Here is a 6,132-nt window from a genome sequence, read left to right as displayed (position 1 = left end):
TCCAACTCACCTGTAAATAAAGAACACTTATTTTGTATTCCTGGTTGTCGTGTCTTCTTTCTTGGTCTGCCACTTCGGGGTCCTACATACGACATCATGATAGATTGTCCCAGCCAAACTGACCCCTCTGGCACGACTGGGGAGGACCCACCTCAACCAGGAAGTAGTAATAGAGGAGCTTCACAGAGTGTAGCTCTACAGCACATTCTGAAATGACAAGAAACTATTCAAGAAAATCTCCTAGAACTGGGTAATATGGTATTTCTCTTCAACAAAGGACAAACTATAACCCATCTCTCTTTCTTGAACAGCCCACAACCATGGACCCTACGGCAAACCGGCACGGTCTACATATCAGAGAACCTGACATCAAGCCTTCAGAGTTTTTTAAGGGTGACACAAGGAAGTGTGGTGGTTTTCTGCTTCAGTGCAATCTGGCATTCAGCCGTGCTCCAGTAACTTACTCTTCTGACTCTTCACGTGTGTCATATATTGTTGCCTCTTTGAAAGGTCCAGCACTCCATTGGGCCAACGCCTACCTCTGCCGACGTCCTGTCGAGGCCTTGCCATTTGATGACTTCATCAGAGACTTTCTCAAGGTCTTTGATTATCCTTTTCTGCAGGAGGAGGCCGCCCAAAAACTATTTTCAATCTGGCAGGGGGATGAGACGGTGGCCACGTTTTCTGTTCACTTCCACATCATCGCGGAGGAATCCGGTTGGGGTGAGAAGGCACTACGTAGTGCATTCCTTAATTCTCTCAATAGTAATATCAAGGATCAACTATTTACTAGAGAATTACCTCCCGACCACAACAGAATCATAGCCTTAGCACTTAAATTGGATAACAGAGCACGAGAACGTCAGGTCGAGAATAACTTCAACTCCCATGAGCACTCGCCACCCGGAAATGTCGTACCTGCTCCGATTACGTCACCCTCTGAACCCGAACCGATGCAAATCGGACGCACTCGGCTGACACCGGAGGAACGACGGTACCGCATCCAAAACAAGGCCTGCCTGTGTTGTGGAAAGAAGGGACACACAATATCCGCCTGTTTTCTGCGGGTAAAAGAGTAAGCCCACCAGTTAAACAGGAGATACTGGTGGGTACGATTGCTACTACTCCTGCTAATCATTTGAAATTGCCTGCTACTTTGTGTGTTAATTCTGTGAATTTCTCTGTCCAGGCATTGGTCGACTCCGGGGCAGAACAAAATTTAATCAGTCAGAGCTTGGTGAACGAACTACAGATCCCAGCCCTGAAACTGGACCAGGAACCCTGATCAAAGGATCCAAACAATCCAGAGAGAACCAGAGCACCAGCCCCACCCCAATTGCCCCCAAAGGCCCAATACCCACCCACAGCCCAGACCCCAACCAGGTAGCCTACCTCCCCCGCCCCTGACCCCAAATGTCAGATGGAGAATGAGGGTTTAAGAAAAGCTGGAAGACCCAACTCCTCCCTCCCCCCACTCAAATAAGATGTTGATGCATGTTGTTATATAGTGTGTTTAAAATGGGGGGATGAGGTGGCGACTGGTACAGACCCACCCCCTCCCCAGAGAGCAGGCAGTGCCCGTTCACCCCCCCAACCCTTGCCCTGAACCCTAAATGTCTACATGCTACATATGAGAGTGGGCACAGGTCCAGGACGTGAGAATGATTACACATCTCACCCCCTATATGCCACCATGTGCCCACTCCAGACCCTATGTATGAATGTGTTGTGAGAATGTTATATGCAAGTGTCTAGGTTGTTTGATAAAATTGGGGCCCAGGTCTCCATGAACCACGGAGATGGAGGATCCTCCCCGCAGCTCAGTAGTGCACCTGAACCCCAAGGCCTTGTTTGAGTGGTGGTGTGATGGAGTGGGTGGAGGAAGACGTCGGGATGGGGAGGAACAACTGAGGTGGCAATGCCCTCCCAGGGGGCCAGTTCCTCCACTGACACCAATAGGCACCCCCATTCTCCAAGATCCACCTGGGGAGGGAGGCTCCAGTGCATCCATACTCCTACTCCTCCTTGAATCACCACATGGTGGAGGAGTTTGTGTGCCTGAATGATCATAGGAGTGATGCTGTTGAGGGCAATTGTAATTGCCCCTGGTAGAGACTCCCAAGGCAAATTGTTCCCATGTTCCTATGATTTTAAGAGTCATGTAGAATTTGAAAGTGATAGCTCAAGAATAGCAGGAGTGGCAGAAAAGTATGTTATATTGGTACAGGACATGTATGAGGACAGTAGGACAGTGGTGAAATGTGCTGTAGGAGTGACAGTTAGATTCAAGGTAAAGGTGGGATTGCATCAAGGATCGGCCCTGAGCCCCTTCTTGTTTGCTTTAGTGATGGACCGACTAACAGATAAGGTCAGACAGTAATCCCCGTGGACGATGATGTTTGCAGATGACATTGTGATCTGTGGTGAGAACAGGAAACAGATGGAAAAGATGGAAGAGAATTTGGAGAGGTAGATGTATGCACTTAAAAGAAGAGGAATGAAAGTCAGCTGTAGTAAGACATACATGTAGTACATGTGTGTGAATGAGAGGGAGACTGGTGGAACAGTGAGGCTACAAGGAGCAGAGGTCACAAAGGTGCAGAACTTCAAGTATTTGGGGTCCACTGTCCTAGAAAATGGGGAGTGTGGTAAAGAGGTGAAAAATAGAGTCCAGGCAGGATGGAGTGGATGGAGAAAAGTTTCAGGAATGATTTGTGACAAAAGGGTGTCAGCAAAGGTCAAAGGAAAAGTTTACAAGACAGTGGTGAGACCAGCTATGTTGTATGATCTGGAGACAGTGACGTTGACAAACAAACAGGAGAAAAAACTGGAAGTGGTAGAAATGAAGATGTTGAGGTTCTTCTTAGGAGTGACAAGGATGGATAAGATTAGAAATTAGATCATCAGAGGTACAGCACAGGTTGAACAACTGAGAGATAAAGTTAGAGAGGCTAGACTGAGATGGTTTGGACATGTCCAGAGGAGGGACAGTGGGTATATTGGTAGAAGGATGTTAGAAATGCACCTGCCTAGAAAAAGACAAAGAAGAAGGCCAAAGAGGAGATATATGTATGCAGTTAGAGAGGACATGGAGGTAGTTGGAGTCAGGACAGAAGATGCAGAGGACAGAATGAGATGGAGAAGGATGACTCGCTGTGATGACCCAAGAAGAGGGGAAAGCCGAAAGAAGAAGAAGAAGAAGAGTATTTTCATTTTAATGTGACTGAAATTCTTTGCTTGGGGAAAAACATGCTGAAACTCTTATTGCTTATGTAATTCATGTGTCATGTAGAAATAACTACAGCAACACTGTTGTGCATTTTGGTAGGGTCATGTAATTTAATAAAAAGACTAAAAGGAAACTTCAAAAGGTGCGTCAATTTGGATTAATATTCACCACTTATCTTGCGCGGCTTGATCTGGTGTTTGAATATTATCTTCATTAAGCTCTTGAGGGGTGAATTAACAGTAAAGTTCATTGACAGCAGTGAGCAGTTGGTTAAGAAGTGGTATAATCTACACCCAAGGGGTCCAAAAATCTGAACACAAGGTTTCTCGATTTTCATATTTGAGAAATACAGTAAAATAAATGGATCACAATCCTCATCATGCTAGCCACTTGTTGGTTTTAATGTCTTTTGGGGTGTCCAAGTATTTATTAGGGGCTCAAATCCTCCTTTCCCCCCTGTTTTTGAACAATGCAAATTTGAGTTTAAACAAGCAGTATGCTAATGTCCCCTGTCGCTGAATGATTTAAATGGTGGATGTTTGTAGTTTTTGAGATGAGTGTTTATCTGGACTAGAAATGAACAGGTAATACAAGGGGGAGTGGTGGCGCAGAGGTTAGAGAAGGTGGGCCTGTGATCGCAAGATCGATGGTTCAAGCCCCTGTACCGACAAAATAAAAAATGTGGGTGGGGTAGGTGAAGCACCCACACCTACCCCCAACCTCATTTGCCCCACCCTGGGCCCATGAGCAAGGCCCTTAACCCCCATGTGCTCCCTAAACAGGTCTCTCTTGAAAATGAGTTCTCGTGGCTCAATGAGACTACCTGTATAAATAAAGGGTAAATGAAAAAAAAAAAAAAAAAGTAAACTTGTTTTTCAAGTAAAATATTCAAGTGGGTGCACGTTACATTGTATATAAGAACAGAGGTAGTTTTTTTCCTTGTACAAGTCTGTGCAGAGTGTTGGATCTCGGCAAGTGGAGCAATGGTGGATGGAGCAATTTTATCTACTACCAGGTGCAATTGCATAGCCAGAGGGAGGCCAATGGTGACCTTGGCCACCATAGAATAATCTTCAGTCACACCACTGGCCACCCTAGTCATCTGAGGAATCTATCTAATCTAAGCAATAATAAAACTGGAAAGCATAGTTTCCTCAAAATTTTGGAGTGGATGCTATACATACATGGTGGTGGTCATCTTGGATTTTGAGATGGCATACCAGTTTTCAATAGGAAACTTTCTTACATCTAGATGCAGCCACAAACCAATAAATAAATTAGCCTGTTGCTTATTTTCGAATTATCCAACTCAGAATGTCTGCATGTATATGGTGGCAGCCATCTTGGATTTTTTTTTTTTCATTCAACCTTTATTTATACAGATTAATCCCACTGAGCCTCGGGGACTCATTTACAGGAGAGACCTGATTTCTTAACAAAGAGTGATGACAACAGTGAGTAACAACGACGAAAATAGACAGTCACAAAAGAGGCGTATGAAATTATTTTTATTAATTTTATTTATTTATTATTTTAACAAATCAAAGCAAAATAGCAACCAAAAGGACAGTCAAAAGGAAAAGAGAGAGGAAAAAAAAAAGATTATAAGGCGGTGTAGAAAACTAAAAACAGGAACATGTCTGCATTGGTTTTTCCCAGGAACTTAACAGATGTTTAAAGCCACTTAGAGAGGTCAAGGTCGAGAGCTTCAGATCTTTTTGCAAGATATTCCAAGAAACAGGAGCAGAGTAGGAGAAGGCCCTTTGCCTAGTTCAGTCCGCACTGAGGGAACACTGCATGTAATAATGTCCTGAGAGTGCACGCTGTAGCTGCACTCATTCAGAGACATGTACAAAGTAGGAGGAGATGTATGAAGGCAGCAGACCAAGAAGTGATTTAAAGATAAAAATGTAATAGTGAAAGAGTCTGCGTGAAGTTAATGATGTCTAGTTAACCAGTGAATACAGGGTGCAGTGATGGGTACAATAATCACAGGCAGAAAATAAATATAAAAAGTACAAAAATAAATTAGTTGGGATCATAAGAAAACAAAAGAGGGAATATTATAGTGAGTTATTACATAAAAGTAGTGGTGATATGAAGGCAACATGGCAAGTAATGAACAGTGTTCTGAAAAAAACACAAGGTTAGTAAGAGTCTTTCTCAATATTTTGTGGAAAATAATGTGGAAATCCATGATGAAAATGAAATCGTAAATGGATTTAATAATTACTTTGTAAATGTTGGATCTAACCTTGCAAATACAATACCAAAAGTGGATAAAAATGTGAGTTATTTAATCAGTGCTTGTGTAAACAGTATGTTTCTAAAGGGAACTGACAAAGAAGAAATAATGAAGGTAGTTAAAAAAATTACTGACAAAAGATCAAAAGACTGTGAAGACATGGATATGATGGTTGTAAAAGAAATAATGTCATGTTATTGAGTCATTTACATATATATGTAATTTGTCATTTTCAACAGGAATATTCCCAGACAGAATGAAAATAGCTAAGGTATTTCCTCTTTTTAAACATGGTGACAAATGTGTATTTAACAACTACAGACCTATATCTTTGTTGCCACAATTCTCAAAAATTCTAGAAAAACTATTTGTGACCAGACTTGACCTATTTCTTGATAAAAATAATATTTTAGTCAGTATGGATTCAGATCAAAAAATTCAACATCCATGGCTCTTATGGAATTGATGGAACAAGTTACTACAGCTATAGATCAAAAACAACATTGTATAAGTATATTTGTGGATTTAAAAAAAGCATTTGACACAATTGACCACACGATTCTGATTAATAAATTTCAAAAAATGTGGTATTAGAGGACCAGCTTTGCAGTGGATATGTAGTTAATTAAAAGACAGAAAACAGTTTGTACAAATAGAC

This window comes from Nematolebias whitei, chromosome 6 (assembly GCF_014905685.2).
Source record: "Nematolebias whitei isolate Nwh7 chromosome 6, NemWhi1, whole genome shotgun sequence".
Classification (NCBI taxonomy): domain Eukaryota; kingdom Metazoa; phylum Chordata; class Actinopteri; order Cyprinodontiformes; family Rivulidae; genus Nematolebias; species Nematolebias whitei.
Note: the sequence above shows the minus strand (reverse complement) of the source record.